Raw genomic sequence first — 13618 nt, 5'->3', positions numbered from 1 at the left:
CCTCTGGGAATACGGATAGGTAGACAAAAAAACAGGCATTCCCAGTGGCAATCTTTCAAAGAAGAGTTTTCTTGTCACTTTAATATGTACCTATGCTAATGATAGATGGCAAAATTGACTGTCATTTAGGATGGCCAGGATGAATGAGTGTCTTGATAAGCATGCAGAGCGTCTTGACACAGCTGAGCACAGAATTTCTGAGATTGAACATGACCACGCCACAGTAGCTACAATACAATACAAGATGGACAAGACACTTTTAGCATTGCAGGCCAAGGTTGAGGATTTAGAGGCCTGTTCCGGTCAGAACAACATGCTCATAGTGGGTATTGCGGAAAAGACAGCCATTGACAATATGGAGCTCTACATTGAACAGCTCCTTGTTACGCTAATGGGCCGAGAAACCTTCTCAGAGATGTTCAAGACTGAACGGGCGCATTGATCACTGGCACCTCAACCATCCCCTGGTGCACCACCTCGTCCGGTGATAGCAAAACCTTTAAATTACAGAGACCAGTTTGTGGCCCTGAGGAAGGCGCGTGAGCTCAAGACCCTAAGAAATCAGGGCTCAGACATCTCCTTATATCCTGACTTTACTCAGCATGTGCAAGAGGCAAGGAGATTGTTCCTACTGTCAAATCATCAGCTACAGGAACTTCATATGGAATACCGCATGCTCTACCCAGCCAAGCTCTGAGTTATGGTTGACGGAAAACCACTGCTCTTCAACGACGATAAACAATTGCAGCACTTCTTGAAACGTAGCGTGACGGCTGGTAGTCAGCCTAATTCGCCTGCCCCGACTCCCTCGTAAGGCCCAGACTACAGGGCCAATTCTTCGCCGCAGGATACACTTCGCATGCGCGTGGGGTGTTGGTCTGGGCTCGAAAGGGCTCAGATTTCGCCTTCAAGATTCTGCAAGAGACCCAATGTTAGATATATTGTTGTACGCTGTAGTAAAGATGATTTAACTTTTTTACTCGTGGGGCTTTATGGTCCAAACTATGATAATCCACAGTTTTACCACAATTTATGTGTGACACTGGCCAGTTGGGGTGACTTGCCACACATTTAGGGTGGAAACTTCAATTGTGTTTTGAACCCAGCAGTGGATCGCTCAACTGGGCCTCCTAGACGGCCCTCTGCTGAGGCACGTGCTGTGTCTGATATAGCGGCCAACACTGGACTTGTAGATGTTTGGAGACATAGGTTCCCCACCGGGGATGGCTATACCCACTACTCAGTAGTGTATGATTTACATATGTGCATTGATTACTAGTTAGTGTCTAGAAGCATTGCGCCCTGAGTACTTGGTTGTGAGCTTTGGCCCAGAACATACTCTGACCCGGAAGTGTAGAGCAGCGCCCCTTACGTGGTGCTCAAGCTATAGAGGACTTTTTCTGCACAAATGTGGGAACAGTTTCCAAATTTAGTGTGGTATGGGAAGCTTTTAAACTATATATTAGAGGGATCACCATCACTAAACATGTGGATGTTCTAAAATCCATACAGGGCCGTTTGACCATCCTGGAGAAAGAGATAGCTGATTTGGAGAGGGAGCACCTTGCTACAGCTGACTGTCGCCTGCTTGATCTAATTCACAAGAAAATTGCAGACTTCCATTACACAGCGCAGAGTGAGCTTCAGCATTTGGGGAAATATGCAGTAGCTCATTCCTGTGGGGATGTAAATGCCCAAGTGCTGCGTTGGCGGCGATTTTACAACCCCACACGTATCTTGATGTCTTTCTAGAAGTGCAGGATAAAGAGGAATGATCGATCAGTGACCCCACGAGTGTCGCAAACAATTATTATGCGGAACTGTACACATCCAGAATCACATACAATGAATCCTCCTCTAAGGAATATCTGGAGCAAATTGCCATGCCCTGGCTGACAAATGCTGACAGGGAATATTTAATGGCACCATTGCAACCGGCAGAGGTACACTGAACCCTCAAGGATATGGCGGCAGGGAAATCCCCGGGCTCTGCTGGGCTCGCGGTAGCCTTCTATAAGGCCTGTCCGGAGTTATTAATACCACACTAGGTGGCCCTGTTTGAGGAAATGGTCACTAACATAACAATGTCAGCATCTATAAGAGAAGTTTTAATTATCACTGTACTTAAGCCTGGAAAGCCCTCACAACAGTTTTCTTCGTATACACCCCTCTCCCTAATTAATGTAGACACTAAGCTATATGCCAAAATTCTATCAAATAGACTGGTGCCGCTCTTGCTTGGAGTGGTTAGGCCGGAACAGGCGGGGTTCACTCCTGGTCGCAGCCTCACAATGAACCTCAGAACCTTATTTGGCACTATATAGCAAATAGACCAAGATGCATGGGCAGCAGCATTTTTTTGGCTGAAGAAAAGGCATTCTACTCTGCCGAATGGGGCTTCATGCTGGGGATGCTGCGCTGCACTGGGGTAGGGAAGGTGTTCATTCAACTTGTACAGACCCTTTATACTGCTCCGATGGCTTGAGTGCGGGTCAACGGAGTCATCTCAGATCCCATAGCTATCACCAGAGGTACCAGGCAAGGATGCCCATTGTCGCCACTCTTGTATGCTCTGGTGGCAGAGCCACTGGGGTGTGCCCTGTGCGAATATCACAGTCATAGAGGCATTCGCTTCCTAGGATATAATCTAATAGTATCCCCCTATGCGGACAATACCTTGTTGCATGTCCGCAACCCAGATCACACTCTTACGTCTATACTCCATGAGGTTGAGTGGTTTGGAGGTATTTCAAGTTTATGGATTAACTGGGATAAGTCTGTTGTATTCCCCCTTACCCCAGCTATGACTCTTGTGCCACTAGACTTTCCCCACACATGGAAAACTGATTCAGTAAAATACTTGGGGATACAAATTCCCAAGGACCCATTGGTTGTCCTACTTGACAACTATGGGAGAGCCATACAGAAGCTATCTGAAGCAGTAGATTAATTGATTAAATTACCACTTTTCCTAATGGGGCATGTAGCCGTTATGAAAATGGTGGTCCTTATGGGGTTTTTATTTTTATTTCAGAACATTCTAATGCTGCTTCTGAGATTGGTATTTGTCACTTTGTGCTTCCTCCTGACTCAGTTAGCCTGAGCGGGGAAGCAGCAGAGGGTCCCCTGGAACAGACTCACATTACTATATGATGTGGGCTGGCTTACTGCCCCAGACTTCGAGGCCTACTATTAGGCAGCGCACTGTATGTTTGCACATTACTGGCTTTACGGCCCTCATGCCTTACCAAATTTATAAACAGAACGTGACATCTTTAGCCCTCACACTTTGCCCTATCAAGACTTTCTTGCCCTGCCCCCCCCCCCCAAGCAGAACGATTACACTTTTGATTCCCTGAACTCCACAACACATGCGTGGCATAGCTTCATGACTAAGCAGGCACTCCTCTTATTATACTCACCACATATGAAGGTAGCCTGGTGCGCATGGTTTCAATTAGGTCAGGACAGTGGTGCGGTAGATGCGTTACATAAACTAGGCATTGATACTGTGGGAGACTTTTTCCACGATAGTACAAAGCATACCTGGGAATCACCTGCAGAACATATGGAGGAACCACCTCCACTCATGAAATACCACTACTACAGGGCCAGGCACACTCTGCTGGAACTTATAGGTGATGATCCTTTGGAGCCCCCTTATATGCTGGCTCTCTCCGCATTGATAAAAGAGACAGCGCATAGTAAATTGGTAGCTCGGCTATGCGCTTTTGCACAAGAAGAATGCAGGCCTGGACTGACTAAAGCTAGACTCGGCTGGCAAAAGGATCTAGGCCTTGTTTTGACTGACTCCCATTGGCAATACTGTTGCTCCATTGCATGTTCTATATTCCTAACATGAGACACAGATTGATCCATTTTAAATATCGTAACCAGGCATACTACACTCTTGATAGACTATTTAAATATGGTCTGTGTGCTGCGGCCGACTGCCCAAGATATGGGAGGGAGACGCTGTCTTTTTCCACATTGCACCAATACACCAATTCTGGTCGACAGTGTACCGGGAGTTGCAGTGCACTGTTGGGATTAGACTGGCTGCTATGCCACTGCTTGTCCTGCTTGGTTATGATAAAGATGTAGAAAAGGGAGCCAGGTGACTGGTGGCCATGGGTCTTTTGTTGGCAAAGCGCAGAGTGGCAATGAGGTGGGGTCATGGGCCATTACCTGCTTTGAGAGAATGGCATGCAGATATTGCATACTGTAACACCCAGAGTGACACGCATAATGAGTTGACCCCCTCCACAGAACCGCCCTAAAAACTACTGGGACCATACCAGACCTATTTGATTGGTAAGGAACTGGGGAGACAGAAGGGGAGCAACCACACTCCCCGCCACATGGTCCAACACTGTCCAAGACTATGGGGGTCATTATGATCCTGGCAATGAGTGTTAATGTGGCGGTAGTACCGTCAACAGTCTGGCGGTACATACCGTCACTTCTCCACTCATACTGCCATGGCGGTATCAGCTGCCAGGTCAGAGATTTCAATCTCCGGCCTGGCGGCTGGCACAGTACCACCGGCGGCATTATGAGCCTGCCTACCACCATGGTTTTCGTGGCGTTAGAGACATCACATAAACCATGGTGGTAGGCCCTACTGGTGACAGGAAATTCCTTCTCTGTCACTGGTAGGTGGCTCCCCCACCCTTCCCAACACTCACCAGACACCCCTCACACCCCCTCCATCCAAACTCCCCCTAACACAAACCCCCACCCCCTCCGATCCACAAACACACACCCCCACCCCCTCTGGTCAACACCCCCCACCCCCTTCGATCCACAAACATACACCCCCACCCCCTCCGATCCACAGATACACCTCCATACACACACCCCGGCAGACCCACATACACCACACAACTGACCCCACAGCCATACACACACACATCACCCCTCTCCCCCACCCCACCAGTCACAGCGCCCCTCACCCTACACCCCCCTCCCTGCATACACGCACACACTCACACTCACCACGCATACACACATTCACTAACACTCCCATACACACATTGATACATACACTGCATACTCGCATTCATACACACATACTTACAGACATACTGACACATTCCTACACAATCACACTGACATGCAGACACTCACTCACTTCACCATTCTTACACGCATTCACTCATTCGCAACCTACACAACACACACAGACGCATTCACACATGCAATCAGACACACACACACACAACACACACCCTCCTCCCCTGTCGGTCGCCCGATTTACCTTGTCTGGCGAGGAGGTCGTCAGGAAGGGAACGGGAAGGGGCACTGCTACCACCAGCAGCGCCCCGCTAGCAGAACACCACCAGGCCATATTAATGGTCATAATATGGTTGGCAGCGTTCTACTGGCGTGGCAGTGCTGGTGGTAGCAGCGCCAGCTTACCACTGTCCACCAGTATGATCACTGCCGGATTTCCACCCTTCTTGTGGCGGAAGTCCGGCAGTGATGATAATATGGCGGACGGATAGTAACCGCGGTGATGGTATTTTGAGTACCGTCTACTCGGCGGCAGGCAGTTTTTATCACCAGTGTCAAAATGCCCACCTATATTCCTTTACTCGAGAATATCCTTGATATTAAACTGGACTGAGCATTAGTACCCGGAGAAAACGAATGTGTCACAGGCAATTCAGTATCAGCAACAGAATGTCAATATTTCTATCTTCTTATGTATTATGTTCTGGGATTCTATCCTGAGAGAAACAGTGTTGGCAAATCCACATACAAATATAATACAAAACAATCATAACTTAATTATATCTTTTCTATACATGAACACATCATTTGTGAGTCTTTGTAGAACATTAGGTTTTTACCAATCAAATAAGAGCATTTGGCATCCAAATCACAAATTAAAGTTTGAACTGAATTCTTGCAGTGACCTGAAATACAAAGTAAGTGATTATCTGCACTCATTGTGAAAACGTTTCAGAGGGGTTGCAAGCAATTACATCCATTATTATTGGTGAACATAGTGAAATATTGAGCAGGCTTCTTTCATATTTTAAAACTTTTCACATTTTCGAACATTAATTGAAAAATATATGCCCCGTGAGTTTTCATTCAGTACTTTTCTCTTTTTTACATCTCATTTTTATTATTTTATTTAATTTTACGGGCACATTCCACACAGTGTCATAAGATGCTCCACTTACAATTATTAAGCATGTAACACTTCATATATTTCTCTCCCACCTTTTCTTTCGTCCTCAATACAGCTATAGGTGCAATTTACAAACTATGGTATTGACATAAAACCTTATGGACCCCTTATTCCCCTGCACCATTCTTCCAACGTGGGGGATTAATACTCCTCCATTTCCATGCTATGTCTCGCTCAGCCACTAGAAGTCCCACCCCATTGAGGATACAGGAATTCACTGCACCCTTCCAATTGTCCATAAAACCCAGTCTTGCTACCTTAGGGTCTGATATCACTGGGTGTCCCACAGCTCTGTTTAGTTCATAATGTATTTAATTCCAGTATTAAGTAATTACCAGGCATTTCCATGTGGTGTGCAGACAAGTGCCTTATGGGCTCTTACATTGAGGACAACTGGGTGATGGCATTCTGCCCATCCGCTATAGTGTAGCTGGATGAAAATAAATCCTGCGGAGGTATCAAAATTGAAGCAGCATGAGGCACACAGAAGTGGTCGGAGAACGCAGTGCCATCCTTGCCTCCATACACTCTCGATCATCAAGCTCCCCAAGGTCCTGTTCCCAATTCTCCCTTAATTGCGCGGAAGGGTCAGGTGTGCTGAGCAGCTGTGATTTATAGTTCCTAGAAATGCCCTTCTTGCCCAAATGCTCAATTGTTATCTTGTATTCTAGGGGACTCATTTTGGGTATTGATGTGTTGATGCGCTGGGCCCCAGGAAGGATTTGTCCCTACTCTGGGTTTAATAACCACCAGCATGCAGATGAGACATCATCACTATTCTCACCTAAAGAGGTCAACTCAGTCTTTGGACTTGGACAAGAGTGTAGTAGCCAGAAATATTCAATCACAAATCAATGACATTATACCATAAACAATTCCAAACCCCATAAACCATTTCACACAAAAACAAACTCCAAACCAAATAACGTTACAAAGCTTTATTAAATCCCAAAATCAATGTCACATACATGGTGCGCAAAAATAAGTTATAAACATACATAAAAACCATAGGCTGACCGAAACGTCTGAAAAGATTTAACCTACTAAACATCAATACTGTTAAACACTCCAAAAGAATAATGTAAACCAACAACACAATATTGACATTATTGTTAGAATTCAAAGCAGATGATGGTGACATCAGGAGACCATCAAAATACAGTTTAACATTCAGTCTCAGAGTTCAGGTTTCAGAGGTGGGCCATTCTTATCACTAACATGAATTTGTACTTGCATGTGTGGGAACAGACTAAACCATGTGGGCAAAAGCAGAAATAAAAGAAAGACAAAATTAATTTGGAAAAAAAACATCTAACTGGGGCAACTCACTAAAATTATGTGGGTGTAAGTACCTAACTGAAAAGGAAACAAGAAACCACGTTTAATTTACCTCTCTTAATGAGACATCAGACAGTAATGTTTCATCAGGCAGGACGGCCACCTTCTTCTGGCGTCAATTAACAGCAGCATCAGGACATTGCAGAACACGAGCAGCACATAAGACAGATCAGCGGTACAGAATTAGTTGGTCTTATTTGTACTGAACCACATAACAGTATAGGGCAACTAAGACTAAGATGAGAAAACTCATCTGTGAACTTAAAGAAAATTAGGGTGACAGCAAACCTAATGTAAAAATGAACCACTCTAGCAGACATCAGAACAACTTTGAGGCAGGAGGAGATCTAAGTGAAGATTGACTTCAATTTCACACTAACTAAAAGTATGCACCATCTGTTCATTGGTCCTTCAGGTGGGCTCACTTGGACGTCAGATTCAGCAATCAATGGCTGCAGATGGCACCATTGAATTTGCAACTATTCCAAATCTTCTCATTAAAAGTGCATTGTCTTCGGATGATCTCACCCATTTCTGACAAAATATTACATTCTCTAATTAGTTGTTACTTAAAATCCTTTCTCGCGACACACAATAAACGAAACTAATGCATTTCACATGAGAACTACAAATTTCCTGTCTTGTTTGACAGCTAGACCAAATGCAACATTGTTATTTCTACAACATGTTTCTTGCCTTCAATACAATAAAACATTCAACATCACATTAGCAGCCTAGGAATGTAAATGTGTGCAAACGGTTAATTGGCAAATCTAAAGGCTGCTTGGGAGCCAGAACAGACTAAAAAAATCTGAAATTTGTCCTTTTAATGTAAAAATATTTTTTTTAAAGTTTACACTTGATAAGTTCTACTAAAAACATAACTTTTGACAGCATTGTAAACATTTAAACAATCCTTTTGCACATTTTGCGACATTCTAATTATACTATGTGCAAGCTTATACAGTGTGTAATATTTTTTTTTGTTTAACTAAGGATGCACATTGACATTCAGAGTGCTTTGTGTCACAGGTGTGGACCTCTTATCACTATAAACAGACGTCACTATTTCCCTAGTGCATCGACCACGATTCAAATCAGTGTCTGTCTGGTTACACTCAGCCATCTGAAGTTATTACTTTAACTCACCAAGCTTTCCTACTAGAAAAATGCATTTCTCCCAAATAATATGAGATGCGTTTTTCATTTAAGCTAGTTGCATTATATTTTATGCAGGGCTAGCTGTGGATGAAAGGCCAACAAATAGGTAATATTTTGTTATTTTTAGCTACATCTCCGACCCTGCCGCTACAGTAGGTGACCCTGCCCCCACTATACTCAGGATCACAGTTTCCATACTTTTGTTTATTTCTCTTCGAACGCTGGGTAAAATGTAATTATACTTTATATGATGCAGCAGGCTTGCCTTGGTGGTAAAAACACGCCAGCAGGGCAATGCACTTTCTGCCACTAACAACAGTGCTAAGATCTGCATTTAAGTAGCTGATTTGGGGTTTGAATAACACGAGAAGCCAACTCAATTTTTTCTTTTTTGGAGATCAATAAAAGTAGGATTATTGAATTGAACAACAGCAAGACTTGCTTTTAAGTCTCGCCTAGACAGTTAATGCGCTGACCTGCGAGACATACTGTTATCTACTATATGTGGGCTTTGGGCACGCCCTCGCACTTTCATGTGTTCCTCCCTGTGCCCTTCTAAATCGGGTTCCTTTGTGTGGTGAATCAGTCACATTTGTCCCTCCTTTTGTGGGTTGGTTCACACCCACGGGACTGGCCCTCTTACATGCGTTATCTCTCCAAGAGGCATTCAGGTTAGTTTCGCCTGACTATTTTTTTAGTTTGCCTTGCCTCAGGATTTTGGTTTGTTGAGATTTAGAGGTGGTGAAAACAACTGGGCTTAGACCGACATGATTTTCGCCAGGACATTCCTCAGCCGTCGCGCCTCTCGCCGCACTTCTGCTCTTATCACTGCTGCTGCTCGTTACATACAGTAAGGCACATGTGAAATGGCGTTAGGAAAGGGGGTCACAACTAGTAGCCTTCTGCAAACGTTCTCAAAACCGGCGTGATGAATATAATAAATTATTGCAATTTATCAAATAAAAACCTAAAGTAAAATTGTCTATTTTTTTAATTGATAACCAGGGAGTGAGTGGAAGTGTACCTACAATGATGGTTTTTGATAATCACATAGCGGGGCTTTACTGCTGGATATCCCAATGTAATTACGTAAAAAAACACACTGGCTAAAACTATGTTAATAGTTTGCGCTACCAACTTTCTGGTTACTACAAACGTAAGAAGCATTTAGCCATGCAGGCACACAGGCGCTGAAATGTGTACAAGTCCTTACCCTGTGTCCTCCTTTGTGCTCATAATTCCACAGTCTAACATACAAATCAGTGACAACGGGCCCATTTCAAATTACTTTTGTTAGCAAAGACTGCTGCAGTCAGTACACGCACAAGTAGTAAATGCATCTGTTAGGGTCCAATCCTCGAGCCATCTCAGCAGAGGGGAGATGGAAAGGCATCTGCAACTGGTGGCCTGGTGACCCATTAACATTCCTAGCCGGAGTAAAACAGACAGAGTACATACCGGGAGGGTCACACGGTGCTGCTCTATCGGTGCCCAGTGTCTCATTATACAGTAAAGCTCGTACACCAAGGCCACTTTAATGTGGACAGCCATAGCCCAGAAATATCAATTATGGGCTTCATTTCGGGCAGTGCTTTAAATGGGAAAAACAAAAGTGCCGGTACTCACAAGTTTAATTGGGTGCGCCTTGAGGGGCAGTTAGGGGCGTGTGTGGGGTGCATGGCTGTGAGGAAGACATTTAACAATATCAACATTTAGTAGGTGTCTATCAGAGGCTGGTGGTCGCTGAGACAAGTATTGCACTTTCAGCAACAGTTTCACACACATTTGCAAAACACAAAAAAGTTAAAAGATGTTACATTGTGGTGAGGATGTAGCGTTGTAAACTGTGTTACCATGAGACCCACATTCTAATCTCTGTTACCTATCTACACTAGTCGTGTTTGTTTTAGATAAAATGAGCGTATCTTGTACTCATCTCCCTTTGCTGCCTCACCTGGCGCTGGTATGCTGTACTCTTAATGCCCCACACCCACACCCCGAGGTCCTTGTACTGTGGCCATCTACATCATAGGGCTGCTCAAATAATTCAGCACAAGCTGAGCACCCCTATCTGGCAATCCTTGTACATAATAGAACAGAAGAGTTTTTGCGGTTTTGGAATGCTGCTGCACTACACTTTAATACACACAACCTCAACAGGTGTGCAAATATCGTGATATTTATTGCTACCAATAACTGAAACCGCACACCTAATCCTGCACTATACATGTAGGCAGTTGTTGACACGAAAAAAGTTTTGAAACCTACCCCCATTCGACACTCCGAGGTCAGCCCGTCTGCTACCTGCAAAACAGTTTTCAAAAAAATGACTTGACAGGTTGCTAGCTAGTGTTCTGTTATTGAACGTGAGAGACAGTAAGTGCCGGCTTGTATCTTTCAGTTTGCCAGTGCGTGTGTGGGCCTGTGACACTAGGATAGGCACGTAAGCATACATAGAAGAACACTTAAATCGGTACTCACCGCAACCTTCAACACAATTTTTTCCATAAATGTGGCTTGGGTCCCGTTTATGTGCCTCAAATCACTGCTTCCTGACTCGACCAATCCACAGAACTCTCAGCGCCCAACACGTACATATGGATTTTGTGGGTGTTGTGGGACATGGCTTTCAACAGCCGCTAGGTCGTATGTGCAGGGCCTATTTTTTGGGCAGTTTGATACAGAGAAATCTTGGCCCAAGTGCCTCTAAGCACTCCACATGACGAGCAGACGTTTTACATTAAAACATGCCTTTTTTAAGCCCGGGCGGTTAAATTAGTTATCCATAGTCAAAGACAAAATAAGCCCACATGTGAACCTGGTTGTCCAGTTCCATTACCAGAATCTCTGGCCACATCTCCTCATTCCTGCTGTGATAGCAATTAGACCTTTCAGCACCTTCTGCGCTGGAGTCATGCTTCAGAGCCTGAGCTCTGCTGCCACTTGCAGCACCGGTGCTCTCCTTGCCCGAGGAGACGTCCCGGTTCTCAGGGGGGCAAAAACTGAGAAGTGCAGGTACTCAGTACCGTTAAGTACCGGCCCATTTAAAGCCCTGTTTTCGGGGAAATGTGATGAAATGCCTGCTTGCCTTGAGAGCAGGAAATGCTTGGAGTGGCCACGCAAAGCACGCGAGAAAGTGAGGGGCGTGATTGATTGCTGGACGTTTTTGGGCCCATCTCATTAGCAATAGTGGAAGCAGCCCCTCACCAACACAAAATGTGCCGCATTGTGCTGCATAATTTGCCTTTTCCTTCCGCATAATTCAGTCAAACCTAGCGCATAAATGGGTCCTCCCTGACGCATATTTTCAGTGGCTCTGCTCATACGTTATGTAAATACCAACTCCGGGCACGCACCATTCTAAACGTCGCAGTCCCGTCACTGCACCACCTGTTATGCACTCCACTTATATAGTGCTTCACCACTTATATTGTTTTTTATTTAAACTTATCAACAACATGCTGCACGGCAGACACAATACTGTACCAGTTGCTTACAAACTTCGGCAAAACATATAGCTCTAGCCTATTGGCTACGCCAATGCTTGTTTCGCTTCTTGTGCGCTTTCGTAGGTGCACGTGCTTTGCACGTTCCTGCCACCCTGTGGCTTAATTAGGGATCGTCTTGTAAAAGTTAGACATCATCCTGTCGACATTTGTAAACAGACGCCGCCGGTGACGTGACAGGAATCCCAGAATCCCCTGGGCTCCCAAGGCGACGCCGTCGTCACCTTATTTTGCTTCGGCAGCCCTGACCTCGTTTGCGTGTCTGTTTTTCCTTCGAATGAAAGACATTTTTAAAGTGCTCTTGCCGGTTTGCTGCAGACTATGATCTCGTCTTCGTGAGACACGATAAAGAAATAAGCCAATCAACGTCTTTGCATAATTTATACCGCCCCACCTTTATTGAGTAATCGAGGAGGATGAAGTAAGGTACTCGTGGAACCTGATCACTTTGAATAATTAAAGGCAACAGTTTTTGGAGAGTGACCAAAGTCAGCAGATCATTTGACCAATTGAAGTCTGTGGGTAAGCATTTGACATTTTAGGATGGTGAAAATGTTTCCAATGCGGGTGACGCTCTCCAAATGAGGGAATATTTGATTTCATGTCACTTTATTTCGTTAACCGTGGCTAGGGCCCATTTCTAATCCTCAGCCTGTTTGCCTGAAATTTGTGGTGGGGGTGTCTACATACTTGTGTCTCATCTGACTCGTAGCAAGCACCTTGACATGAATGTGTTGTGACGGTCGTGAGGCCTTTCGGCTGAATACCCTTAATTTAAAGTATCCTTGAAAATTTAGTATTGAAGTGAAATCATTGACCCTTTAAAATGAGGGCTTCAGTAGCCAATTCACAAATTTGAGAACAGGCAAAGATCATGGCGAAGATTAACATTATGTGACTAATGTCTTTGGGCTGGCCTCATTCTCTGCATCTTCAGTACCAGAGGCAGCCTTTGCCAAGATAGCGCCCTGGAGGTGGGCGGGGAGAAATTGGCGCCCTTGATCATGGTAGTGAATAAAATGAGGCAGCAGAGGGTCCATTTTGTGTTGAGTGATTAGTACCGGGAGGAGCAGCGACTGGCCCTTGAACACAAACCTCCCTGGACCTCCCGAAGCTCACCTAAATCACCGATGCGCCTTAGCTGACAATGGTTTTGTTGATGTGTGTCAGCAGGCTTAAGGGAGGGCAAGGAAGGAGCTAAAGGTGTGTTAAAAACATCGCTGCGGTATGATAATGAAGGACTAAAATCACTTCAAATTGGCAAATTGAACAGGCAGGGACAAGGCTGGAGCAAGATGAGAAGCCATAACCTGTTGGGATAACGTAAATGCACACAGCTCCACACATCCCTCAGAATATTGGGTTCTGGGTCCAGTTCGCCCATGCTAAAGGCCGGCTCTGTTGAATACCA

At 44.8% G+C, this 13618-nt stretch overlaps 2 protein-coding genes across 3 annotated transcripts in view; both read left to right on the top strand.

Annotated features, from left to right (window-relative positions):
• TMEM253 (transmembrane protein 253) overlaps window positions 1-13618 on the top strand; it is a 148291-nt gene that overhangs the window by 44978 nt on the left and 89695 nt on the right. The gene's annotated exons all lie outside the window — the stretch shown is intronic.
• The window catches only part of ZNF219 (zinc finger protein 219), a 259158-nt gene continuing 257880 nt past the window's right edge, over window positions 12341-13618 (top strand). The window contains exon 1 of the mRNA XM_069239042.1: window positions 12341-12729. The gene's annotated coding sequence lies outside the window, so the exon portion shown is untranslated. The remainder of the gene's footprint in view (window positions 12730-13618) is intronic.

This window comes from Pleurodeles waltl, chromosome 6 (assembly GCF_031143425.1).
Source record: "Pleurodeles waltl isolate 20211129_DDA chromosome 6, aPleWal1.hap1.20221129, whole genome shotgun sequence".
Lineage (NCBI taxonomy): Eukaryota > Metazoa > Chordata > Amphibia > Caudata > Salamandridae > Pleurodeles > Pleurodeles waltl.
Note: the sequence above shows the minus strand (reverse complement) of the source record. Positions and strands in the feature narration are given on the sequence as shown.